Genomic DNA, 14,232 nt, shown 5'->3' on the forward strand with positions numbered 1-14,232 from the left:
GGTTCTGGAGAAGCTTGGTTGTCCTGAACACTCAGTGGGCATGAAAGCGTTAGTTTCCCCTATTTTAAGGACCAGGAAATGTGTGGCTTCACAATAGTAAACGTTCTGGGCAGTAAACTCACCGTACTCCAGCCAAACACCAACAGTAAAATGGCACCCCACCCCTGCATCTGCCCCTCCCCTGATGCTCTCAGTGGTTTCAGCAAGGCCTAGCAAGGAATTCGTCTTCAAACCTGCTCCTGGACTGTGAAAACAGGAGGCAGGGTTCCAACACACCAACGTCTGATGCTGGCTGGACTTTGCAGTGAGCCAATTTTCCTACAGACAGCAGGGGCAGCTGGTGGCGCTCTAATTCTTCCCCCAAGATGGTGTCAACCGAGTCCAGGAGCCTGCTGAAGCCCCATCACCACTCAACCGCCATGAGACTTAATGGGGCAGGCAAAGCAGGGTTAGTTACCACTCTGCTTCACCCCCAACACCCGTTCCTATCATTAGAATCAGAAGGGAACAGTCTCCACACTCACATGGCATCCAGGAGGGAACAAGGTTGTAGAAGGCGGAACTGACTGGCACTCTCACCTTCTCCTTTCCCCATCCCTAGTGTCTGCCAGGCCTAATTGGGAACTGAGCCAGATTGAAGTGGTATAGCATTTTCAATTACTGAAAGAAAAGACAAGCCAACCATAAACTCTGTATCAGGTGAAATCTATCAAGGATTAGAGGGAAACATAGACTAGCTTCAAGGAAAACAGTTTGTTGCTAGCAAACTGTTAAAAGGGAAACTGGGGCATAACGTTTTAAAGTTTATTTAAGCAAACAATAACTCGTGAACGAGAAATCTACAAACCAAAAGTTTGGGAGCTCCACTGAGGAAATGCAAAGAGAAGGCTTTTATAAGATGAACATAGAAGTCAAGAAAAGGAAGTATTTGATTAGCTATGGTTGTACAGTTGTCTTATTTGGCCTGTGCTGTTGCAAAGTCCCTTGTTGTCTAATTACGTTTGTTGGCTGCTTCCAATTGTTTAAGCTTAAGTTCTGATATTCTTTAATATAGGTATTTACAAGAAATAACTTGCAAATCAAGCAAGGTTAAAGTCATTTGTGTGACCTAATTGGCTTTGCCTTCTCAGGGATTCTTCAGATCTGGTCTTCATTGGAACTTTTTTTAAAGCTTTTATTTTAAGTTCAGGGGTACATGTGCAAGTTTGTTACATAGGTAAACTTGTCTCATGGGGGTTTGTTGTACAGATTATTTCATTATTCATAGTAAGCCTAATACCCATTAGTTATTTTTCCTGATCCTCTCCCTTCTCCCTCTCCCTTCTCCTACCCTCCATCCTTTGATAGACCCCAGTGTGTGTTGTTCCCCTCTATGGGTCCCTGTGTTCTCATTATTTAGCTCTCACATATAAGTGAAAACATGTCATATTTGGTTTTCTGTTCCTGTGTGAACTTACTTTAACATAGCTTGTCTTAAAGAATAGGTGAAAGATTTCTCTTAACAGAGAGGAAATGATAGAAGAAGGCTTAGAACTTCAGAAAAGAAAAGAAGAATAAGATGGGTTAAAAAATGAAAGAACAACAAAATATCCTTCATCTCATGAGATTTTTTTTATATCACATTTGATGGTTGAAGCAAAAATTATTACACCATCTGATTTGGTGTTCAGTGTAGGTAGAAGAAACACTTATGATAATTATACTTAAAACAGGAGAGTAAAACTATATGAAAATGAAAGCAATCTAGTCATGTGTTAAGGATTTGTTTACCTAATGAATAAAGTAAGCTTGGTATTTTCCCTAGGGATTTTGTTTTAAATACATTTAATATTACTGGCATAATATCTGATGTCTAGATACTTTCTAAAGGCTTACAAAATATTTAAAATCTGAAAGAAACATTATTAATACAAAAATATATAATAATAAATATTGCAACATTAAAACAGTACCTTGCCTGAGCTCCTCAAAACTACCAAGATCATGAATGTCAAATAGGGGCTGAGAAACCATTTAAAAATAAATAAAATGTTAAGACTCTCTTTTTTTTTTTTTTTTTTTTTTTTTTTTTGGAGACAGAATCTCTCTCTGTTGCCCAGGTTGGAGTGCAGTGGTGCAATCTCTGCTCACGGCAACCTCGGTCTCCAACAAGCATTCTCATGCCTCAGTCTCCTGAGTAGCTGGAATTACAGGCACACGTCAGCCCGCCTGGCTTTTTTTTTTTTTTTTTTTTTTTTTTTTTTTGTATTTTTAGTAGAGACAGGGTTTTTCCATGTTGGCCGGGCTGGTCTCAAACCCCTGACCTCAGGTGATTCACCCACCTTGGCTTCCCAAAGTGCTGGGAAAACAGTCGTGAGCCACCATGCCCTCCCATGTTAAAACTCTTGATGAGTAACTGTAATATATATTTCTGGTTTGAATCATGGACCAGAAATTTTAAAAACGATAGAGAATATTATTAAAACAATGAACAATATATGAATATAAGTTGATGAATGGTTAGTAATGGAAGTACTTAAAGAAGGTGTTACAGTGTCAAAATACTCTCAAATTATTTAGCAAAAACAAGAAATTAAACTATGTATGTATGTACATAAAGTAAAAGAATCTGAGTGAGGAAGTAATAAAAAAATAAGAAAAATGCCAACAGTGATAAATGTGAGAAAGAATATAAAGTTCTTTGTATATTCCTCCAACTTTGTAAGTGTAAGATTATATCAAAATTAAAAGTTTCAAAAAAAAGGGCTTGTTTAAGGCAAAGCAAAATCTTGGGTAATACATAGGCACACTGGAATTATGCATTGACATAAAATTCTTAAATTTATTGAAGCTGTAGCTCCACTGATAAAGATATCAATTACTGTGATAAACAAAAAAAAATCAGAAATAATAAATAGTATATAACAATAGAAGCATTTAACATGACCTTAACATAGTAGAAAGACCACTTGAGGCCAGGAATTCAAGACCAGCCTAGAAAACATAGTGAGATCCTGTTTCCACAAAAAATAAAACCATTAGCCAGCGATGCGGTGGCATGTGCCTTTAGTCCTAGCTACTTGGGATGCTGAAATGGGAGGATTCCTTGAGCCCAGCAGTTTGAGACTGCAGTGAGCTATGATCATCACATCACTGAATTCCTGCCAGGATGACAGAGCAAGACCTCGTCTCTAAACAAACAAACAAACAAAAAAACCCACAGTATGTGTGTGTGTGTGTATATATATATATATATTTTAAAAAAAGAAATAAAATGACACTATAACTTATGATCAATGAATCCATGAATAATGAATCAAGTAGCATTTTGTTATATATTCACAAGTATGAAGTATATTTATTACCTATGGCACAAACTGTGTTAAGAATATAAAAAAATAGAAAAAATATATTAAATAGTTTTAAAGATATTGAAATTTTAATGAATATTAAATTTCAGGCATTTTATAGTACTAAGCATTAGATTAGTTTAAGATAGGCCTTGTATAGAATAGAAGTCATTGTCCTCAGCTCACTGACAAGATAATATGTGTAGATCACCTAATAGCAATTATTAGGAATTTTAAGGAATTTTATAAAATAACTAAACATATAAAATTTTTCACTTCCAGGTTTTTTTAAAAATAATATCTCATTATAGGTATAATTGTGTTACTCACTTTATTCCCTCAATTAAAGAACTTAAGATCATTTATAATATTATTTAAATGTAGTGACATTTAAATATTCTTCTTGACTCTGTTATGCTAAAAGTCAAGTTGGGAAGAGACTATATAATCAAAATGAATTTTGTTTAAAATCTGAACTTTGTTATGACACAGAATGCCAGTTTAAATTTGACAATCTCATGTGAATTGTCATGAAAATGAGACAGTAATCAACATTATCAAAATGAAATGAAAATATATTTTGGCACTCAAGCTAAAGTATATAAAATCTAGTATATGTAGGCCAATCAAATACAGATTCCTAAGAAGGAAGGAAAATACCTCATAGTGACAATTACTGTATTAATTTAAGGAAAGTGGCCACAGGCATAACTTCTGCAATTGAAACTTGAGTGAGAAATGACCAAGACCAAAAATAATAATTTTAATTGAAGAATAAGAATAACATATGGAATAGCAATTATTAAGCAAAATGAAAGCAAGTCAAAAAGGTAACTGAATTTTATTGAGTGGAAAATAAAATATTTTAAGAATCCAAGCTGATGTCAAAATGTTATTTATCACATAATTACATACTGCCATCTGTATTAGCCCAGGGTTCTCCAGAGAAACAGAACCAATAGTATATGGACAGATACATCAGAGGAGATTTATTATTAGAACTGGCTCATGTGATTGTGAAGGAGGAGAAGTCCCACAATATGCTATCTACAAGTTGGATAACCAGGAAAGCAGTTGTGTATTTCAGTCTGAGTCCTAAGGCCTAAGAACCAGAGGAGCCAACAGTGTAATTCTCAGCCTAGGGCCAAAGGCCAGTCCTGGAGGTTGGAGAGGGCAGTGGCATCTGAGTCCAAGGCCAAATGCTGATCCTGGGTGCTTGGGAAGCACAGTGGTGTCAATCTCAGTCTAAAAGTCTGAGAATGAAGAATTCTGATGTCTGAGGGCAGGAAAAGATGATGTCCTAGCTAAAAACAGAAAGAGAGAGAAAGAGAGAATTTGCCCTTCCTCTGCTGTTTTGTGCTTCTTCAGATCCTAACAGATTGGATGATACTCAAACACATTGGTGAGTGTGATCTTCTCTACTCAATCTACCAATTGAATGTTAATCTTTACTAAAAACACTCTCATGGACACATCTAAAAATAATTTTTTACCATCTATCTGGATATCCCTTAGACTAGTCAAGTTAACACATAAACTTACCCATCCCACCATCTATACTGATTGAGTAGAAAAGTCCAATATGCAGATTCCAATACCTTTTAGCTTGAGTGCCAAAATATATTTTCTTTTCATTTTGGTAATGTTGATCACTGTCTCATTTTCATGAAAATTCACATGATTTTTTTCATATGAATTTTGGCTTATGATTATAATATAGAAAGCCCAAAATAGTATCACTTCTACCCTCAGAGCTACAAATCTTATAAACTCTCTGAAAATTCACAAGTTTTCTTAAATCTATAAGAGGGTTGAGGTCACAGAGCTAGGAATTATCGGAGCACTTATTTATCTGAAGCAGGTAACATTGGCCACTGATTAAAATATTTCAGCTTAAGATATTAACCTATTGCCAAAGGCCATGTCTAGTAAAAAAATATGGAATCACTGGGAAGCACAGGCACAAAGGGCATTAGCATCCACTCATGGGCTCATTCACATGGACATAATGTGTGCTCATATAAAGATTGGGAGCAAGATGAAAGCATCGAGAAATATCCCTGATTGCCAGGCCTGGAAGGATGGGACAGAAGCCACTGAACAAAAGCACAAGGAGCCCTGCCTGGATACTTGCTACTATTTCTCTTACAGTAGAAAAACCTTTAATCCCTTGTGGAAGAGCAACCAATCCTGGTACCCTTAGAATATTTCTGAAAACATATGGTTTCTGGGGGAAATTAAAAAAAAAAATCTTTTTTCTAGGATAGAAGAAATAAGTCTTGGTGTAAATCTTCAGCTGAAGACAGAAGAGAATGTCTGTGATTAACTTGCCCACAAAACACAGAGACAGAGTGACTGTCTTAAGACCAAGGTTTCATCAAAACAAGAGAGAAAAGAATAGGAGGGGGGAAAAAAACAGTATCTAAGAACAGAGAGACAAGTGTAACATCTGTGTAGTTTGGAATGCTAAAAGAAGACAGAGAGAACAGGGGTAGTGAAATATTTGAAAAAATAGTGTCAATTTTTCCTCTGAATTAATGACAGACTCCTATTAAGAAACTCAGAAAATATCAAACAGAATGTCAAAAACAAGCACAAATACACACACACACACACACACACACACACAGAGAGAGAGAGAGAGAGAGAGACAGAAAGAGAGAGAGACAGAGAGAGAGATTATATTAAAATTGCCTTAAATGGAAGACAAAGAGAAAGACTTTATTGTGGCCAGACAAAAATATATTCATTACATAGAGGTGAACAAATGGAAGAAATAAGGTGGACTTTTGATCAGAAATTATCCAAACCAGAACAAGACAGCGTGACGTTTTTAACACTATGAAGGAAAAAAAAAAAAAAAAAAACACCAGAAAACAAAACATAGCAAAATCACCAAACCAATATCCTCTACCTGTATTAACCAGGGTTCTTCAGAGAAACAAAACTAGTAGGATATAGGTAGAGATAAATGGAAAAAGATTTATTGTGAGGGATTGGCTTCTTGGGTATGAGATTAAAAAGTCCCACTATCTGCTATCTACAAGCTGGGGGCATTAAAGATGGTGGTATATTTCTAGGCCAAGCCTAAAGGTCCAAGAATCAAGAGAGCTGATGTCCGAGGGCAGGAGAAGATGAATGTCCCAGCTGAAGCAAATTTGCCCTTTCTCCACCTCTTGTTCTGTTTGGGCCCTCAGTGAATTGGATGATGCCCATTCATATTGATAAGTGTAATTTTTCTACTCAGTGTACCAATTCAAATGCTAATATCTACCAGAAATACCTTCACAGATACACCCCCAAAATAATGTGTTACCAGCTACATGGGTGTCCCTTAGCCCAGTCATGTTAACACTATACATTAACCATCACAAGTTCATCTCATGTCATTTTGGCACCTATATGCATCTCCTTAAACCATACATACTTTCCAAATATAAATAACAACGTGATCATAATTTGACCTAACTGGATACAACTATCCTGCATAGAACTGAAAATGCACTAATTCCCTCTTGTATCAGCCGGTTTGAATTCCCCTTGCCTTTAGCAAGACCCTCAGCTATCATGGTTCTTTACCTGGCAGGGTGGCACAAACCTTCATGCCTGAAGGGTCTGGGCCTTTAGTAGTCCTGCCTGGCTACTGTAGTTTTTCCTTGACTTTAATCACAGGGAATGGTAACATTAAAACACATCTTAAAGGATATCCTGTATTCGGGCATATTCTTCCTTACCTTCATTGTGGAGTAATAGTTTAATTAATGTTTGATAGTTAAGATTAATCACTCCAGTCAACACCATAACTCACTTCTTTTCCTGTTGATTCAGAGGCATGAGGATCCCAAAGTGGTCAGGTGGAAGTCTTAACCTCCAATTCAATCAAATCATTGTGTATCTCTTGGTAAAAGCATTCCTCCTGAAGCCTGCTCTTAGGCCAATAGATCATAAAGTCATAAAAACAGGAAGCAAAAATTTTGCTTGTGGGTGAATAGGAGTGATAATGAGTAGTGCCACTGTCATTTCCACCACTTAATTCCTGAACTATTAATATGCCTAAAGAAACAAAGAAGCGAGCCAGGCGCAGTGGCTCATGCCTGTAATCCCAGCACTTTGGGAGGCCGAGGCGGGCATATCACAAGGTCAGAAGATCCAGACCATCCTGGCTAATATGGTGAAACGCCGTCTCTACTAAAAATACAAAAAATTAGCTGGGCGTGGTGGCGGGCGCCTGTAGTCCCAGCTACTTGGGAGGCTGAGGCAGGAAAATGGCATGAAACCAGGAGGTGGAGCTTGCAGTGAGCCGAGATCGCACCACTGCACTCCAGCCTGGGCGACAGAGCGAGACTCTGTCTCAAAAAAAAAAAAAAAAGAAAGAAACAAGCAAGCAAAAAAGTAACAAAAACAAAAAACAAAACTGAAATTACTATTCTCAACACACATATATTTCAAGAATAAAGAGAAAATAAAGACTCTCTCAAGTAATCAAATATTGAGAAGAATCACTGACAATAGACCTAAAGCTCAATACATGTTAAAGAAAAGTCTTCAGGAAGAAGAAATATGATATAAATGAGACACAGGCATCTACAAAAGGAAATAAAAAGCTAGAAATGGAATAAAGGAAAATGTCAACTTTATTTTTCTCTTATGTTTAATTACACTAAAAGATAAATGTATTAGTGCATTTGTGTTGCTATAAAATAATACATGACTCTGAGTAATTTATAAATAAGAAAGGATTATTTGGCTCACAATTCTGTAGGCTATACAGGAAGCATGTCGCTGGCATCTGCTTAACTTCTGGTGAAGTCTCAGGAAGCTTTCACTTGTGGCAGAAGGCAAAGGGGAAGCAGGCATGTCACACAGAGAAGTGGGAGCAGGCATGTCACACAGTGAAGTGGGAGCAAGTGAGAGAGAGCAACAGGTGAAACAAACAGCACTTTTGAACAACCAACTCTCGCATGAACTGATAGAATCAGAACTCAATCATTGCTGCGAGGACACCACCAAGACATTCATGAGGGATTCACTCCTATGACTCAAACACCTCCCACCAGACCCACCTCTAATTTTGGGGATCACATTTCAACATGAGATTTGGAGGGAACAAACATCCAAAGCATATCAATAACTGATTGTCTAAAACAAAGGTAGTAGCAATATATTGTGAGTTTATAATACACATAAATATTAAATGTATGACAAAGAATGGGAGGGAGAAAATGACAGTAGACCGTTTTAAGTTTCTTAGACAAAAGAAAAGCACTAGAACCAATAATTGAGCTTGGTAAGATTGGAGGACACAAAATCAATATGTAAAAAATCAGTTTTATATCTATGTGCTAATAATGAGGGATTGAATATTGAAAATTTTTTAAAATACCATATACTGTAGCACCAAAAGCAGGAGTTAAAGTGTAAAGGTTTGGTATTGATTTTGTTTCCTAACAATTCCTAAAATGCAGGTACATCTTTGCCTCATTCTTTCTTGGGAATATGTTTATTTTGCTTTTAACATAAGGTATGGAATGGCTTTTTCTCACTTTTTGCTTAAGGAAGTAGAAAATTAAACTTTAACTGCTGAAAACAGAATAATCACACATTAGGGAATTGGGGATTTCAATGTTTCAGGTGTTTTAGAACAGCCTTAATAATCTGAAGTTTCACATGCTCATTTACATAACACACAGGTTCTAAGACTGTTGAGTTTCACTTATTCCACATACTGAACACTAACAGCAGCATGTGCATGTTTTTGAGATATCAGATGTATAATCTTGGAATGGTATTTGAAATACTAAATGCATTTAAATGAACTAAAATGATTCAAGAAGAGCATATTGCACTTACAACACTTATACTCTATGCTATGGGCTTCTAAAAAGAGGTGGGTGTGATGCTGTGAAGAAAAGCAATTCCATTCTCAGTAGGTTATCACAGTGTATTTTCAGAAGTTTCTAATTGAAGGCATGCTTCATTTGCCTTGGCTATAAAAAAAACCTACATTTGCTCATGATTATGTCTGTAAATGCCCTCATAAAATGTACTCTAGCAAACACACCCACAGACTTGCATATGCACACACACACATGCATATACACACATTTTACAATTTACTTAGAAATGCTTTCATGTAGATTACACTTCTTATTCCTTGTGTGGTTTATCTGAGATTACTAAGAGGATAGAAAAGTTAAATATAAATATATAGTAATTTAAATATACTGAACCGTATCAAAAATCCTGAATTCTGATTTATGAATTTAATTTATTAAAATAAAAATTTAATTTAAAAGGAAAATGTCAAAAAGAATTGCTTAAATTATGTACTCCGTATCTTGATTTTTAAAAAATCAATGATTCAATTTTTTAATGGTGTTAATTGCTTCATTTAGATTTTCTTGAAAACATTGATATGCCCCCCATACACAGGTATACACACATGCATACATACAAGAAAAGAGATAAAGTGTATTTGATATTGATGTTCAATATTTCTTTTCATCCTGTAACTTTCTATTCTCATTCTTTTCTTATAAAGGAATAAGAGGTGTATAGTAACACACTCATATTTTCAAGATAGTTGTATGGGATAATAATTACTGTTATAGAAGAATATAAGACTGCATTACAAATTGAATACTAGTAGAGCCTTTAGAAAAAAAGATCATCATGTCAATTGCTGGCATTCGGTGTCATCTCTTCTAGCTCGAAGAAGCTAGAAAACCCCAGAAAGTAAAATACTTACCTCTATGAAGTCACTCTCATCCACATGAGCTGCAATTCTTAATAACCTCTGCCTAACAAACTCCACTTTCATGAATCCCACCCACTTTAAGATGCAAAAACTTATTTCAAAAATCAGAAGTTATCTCAGGCTTTGTTGCCACACGGACATATGCCAAAACCTTAGATATTCCATCTAATATGCTATGTGATATTGAACAAGTATTTATCCCTGTGAGCCTCAGATTCATCAGGTGAAAACTACAAAGTCACTGAATGAAGTAGCAAAAAATAAGAGTAGAATTACTGGTCCATAATGACTCATAAATAGTGAACATAGTATTACCATAAAATTACCACTTTTGAGAGAGAGAGAACTTTGTTAGAACATAGGTTTCCTCTGTGTGTTGCAAAATGTTATACTTTACAGATGATTACTCATGCCTTTCAAAATACAGAGGTGTCCAAAATCAAGTCCAAACAAGCCTTAAAACTTAATAACTGAAGGAAGTGAGACAGCTGAACATCTTTTAAACTCATCAAGACTAGAGGGAGAGGGGATGTACATCGCCCACGAAGCAAAGTCAAAAGTGAAAATTTCACATTGAAACCTACAACGAGGGTGGTTTATATCAATTCTTAAATTATTCACTTATTATTTCAATAACTGTGTATTATCTATTGTAGTTTTAGCACCATTCTTGACAGACTTCGAAGACACAGTGCTGAATATTCAAGGGGCCTCTGCTCTTGTGAATTGCATGAATACAGATCTGCAGAAATAAATTATTTTGTTGAAATTATTTCATTTGTTAGTTTTTAAGTGTATGTGCCTAATAAATAAATAAATATAACAATTTCAGATGGTTGTAAAAGAAAATAAGAGCTGGAAAGATGGTAAAATGAACAAAAGAGAAAGGAGATCATAAACACATGAGACTTCATCATAGTTTGAATATAAAGATCAAGAAGAAAGTAGAATAGAGCTGCTAACTGAGATTTGTGGTTCATGCATTATTATACACATAGTTAATGCAAGAATATTTTCATTCATTCACATAATTAACATGTGTGCCATTAATGGCAATAGTAATTCAAGAGAAAAAAAAATAGAAGATTAGAGCTGCACAGTCCAATAAAATTGCTATTTGCTACATCTGGTTACTTAAATTTAAATTAAATAAAACTAAAAATTTAGTTTCTCAGTCATGCTAGCACATTTCAAGTGCTCAGTGTTGAAATTCTGCTAATGGGTGTCATATTGAACCACACAAACACATACTATTTCCACCTACGCAGAAATTTCTATTGGACAGTGCTGCTTGACAGTTTTGAGTTGCCAGGGATAATATTTTAAAGCGTTCTGAAACTCAGAATAAAAGGCTATGATTATTGATAAATAATGTAAAACAATAAATATGAGAAAACATCTAAAAGGTGAGTATCGAATTTCAGGCAGGAGGATTAAGTACAAAAGTCTACACGTTGCAACAGTCAGTAGGAAAAGGAAGAAATCATGAATGAGATGATATGAGAAAATACAAAATACTTTGAAAATGAAAAGAGAACAAAAGAAACAAGTTTGCTAAAGGATTAGACAGTCTGAAAAATAAACAAGTAAATAATAAAACACTAATAGTTATTGGAGACTAACAATTCAGAAAAAAAGTGACTACATTGGTGAATTAATAGCTCTAATATATTTGTGTCTGCAGTTGGAGTACTTGTCTTAAATGAGAGAAGTTGTAAATAAGAAAATTGGCCTGGACCTTAAAATATTTATTTGAATAGTAATATGTTTTAAATTATTTTAGTTCATAGTTCATAATGGGAAATGAAATGGGAGACACATAATTGAGCACGGTTCAGATTATATATTCAGCGGAAGATTGAAGATCCATGCCTGGGAAACAGTTAATCTTGTCACTTGAATATACCTATATCTTCTATATACATGTTACACACATGTATGCATATACAAATGCACACACATACATATAGAGGTTCCAAGTATAAGAATATTAGACTACTTGGAGTCCCCAATGTACCTCTGAGTAAGGAATAATATAGCATTACTATATATCACCTCAAAGTATCTTTCTGCACAACATAATTCTCTAAAAGAAGTTCACTACTAGTGCCAGGACTATACCATATAAAACAGCATTAAAAATGCCACTTTTGAGGTTGCTTATAAATTCTTGGGAACAAATGATTCCCTATTAAGCTACCGTTTAGCAAGAGCATTGATGAGACACCAAGTAACAAGCAGAATCACCAATATTTATCTTGGATTGTGAATATTTATCTTGGAAAAGAGTGGCTGTGCCCAGACTGTAACATCATAGAGGGTCTGGCCTTCCGGAAACCTGTGATTAGCAGGCAAGCTGACTTAGAAATTGCAAAATTAGTTGTATGCGACCAGGTTTTTTAGAACAATTTTTTTAATGGTTTTCCCTAAAAACCATTCTAAAAAACACATCAGTAATTCTCACTGAACTGCAATTGCACTAAGGAAGTTTACCTGACCCTCTCCTCTTGTCATTGATAGTGTTGGTGGTAGTCTTCGGCTGATGACTCCAGAGAGGAGGAAGAAGGGCATTATATATTTAGCCGCATCTAGAGTCCACATCATTCTAGCACTTAATGGCAGTGTCACCAAGTCTATCCTATCTTACTAGCCTCTGCCAGACCAAACCAACAAAACTATAATGAGAATACTTGACTTTTTTTCTAACTGGAGTGTTAGGTAGATTTTAAGCATTTAGTACAGTGTGACAGAGAGAAAGGTTGTAACTCTTTATATTGAGACTGCCTGGTATTGTAGAATGCAGACATCACCATATTACAATCATCTGGTTGAAGATAGGAGGTGCTCTGCATGAACCAACTACCTCTAACGATCCCAGTCATTCTGACTAATGAGGATCCTTCAACTCCTTTTTCCTTTTGCCTGTACTCCTTTCAGTATTTTTCAGTCTGTTGCGTTCACCCTGGCTCTCTGGAATGAATTTCTCTACAATGACGGTATAATTTTGCCTCTTGATTCTCTGAGCATCATGACCTGGAACAGAACTTCAAGCATAAGTAAATGAGGTTCAAACTGGCAGACTCCATGAGGGGAAGATGGGCTCTAGTCCTGTGATGGGGTAAATGGATTGTTCAACTCTAGTTGAGTCTTACCTCAGAAGAGCCAAGTCTGTGTTTCTTGTAGATTATGTAAGAAGTAAATGCAAACACTGATCTGCAAGACAGACTTTTTACCCCTTGTTACAACGTTAGACGTTTTCAGTAAATTTTAGAAGCTATTGACACATTTTTGCTTTTCTGTCTTGTAATACAGTACAAAAGAAATCATTTTAGCTACAAATGGCTTTCTCTTTAGTATATAAATTTATGGTAGTGGTATAAGATTATGTAAACCATCCTCTTTCTCTGATGCAAATTGGGGAGCAACACTGATAATGTGGTTCAAGCAAAATGTTTATGTAAGCAAATAATCATGACACACTGCATAGGCAGTCAAGAAAAGATAGCAAAGTTATTGAATAATCACCTAACAAACTTATATTTGTATTATATTTGATCGTTATATCAGAAATTTCACAGAGTCTTGTAGTGGTAGGGACATTAATTTTCAGAACTAAGTTTTCTGTGATAATTTCATTGGCTACACTGTGGCAGGTTGAAATATAAATACATCAAATGAAACCTGAAATCACATTTTTAAGCGGAAAACATTCCATTCGTTAAAGTTTGTCTTCAAAAAAGCCTACTAGTTGTGGGCTTAAACATCCATTGTTTCCTTTTTCTTTAATAATAGAGCACAAGATTTTTAGCTGAACACATAGTTGTCTCAAATAAACAGTACAATTCCCCAGCTTCCCTTGCAGCTATTTAAACTCATGTTCATGGGTTATGGGAGTTGCGGGCAGAAGTTTCATGCTTATTTGTAATAAATGCCCTTATATAAAGGTTCATACTTTTCTTTGGTCTGAACACATTCCTACTGAATGAAATATATGTGTGAGGAGTAGAACTAGAATTGCCATATCAGATTACGAAAAGCACTCTGAAGACTGCAAAGCAGTTAGAAGATATGTGCATCTGGACTGCAACTGCTGTACTAATGCTGCAGTGTGTAGTTTAGTACTGTTTTACATGAGATATTTTCTGT

The sequence above is a fragment of the Macaca nemestrina genome, chromosome 5, assembly GCF_043159975.1.
Source record: "Macaca nemestrina isolate mMacNem1 chromosome 5, mMacNem.hap1, whole genome shotgun sequence".
In the NCBI taxonomy this organism is placed as follows: Eukaryota; Metazoa; Chordata; class Mammalia; order Primates; family Cercopithecidae; genus Macaca; species Macaca nemestrina.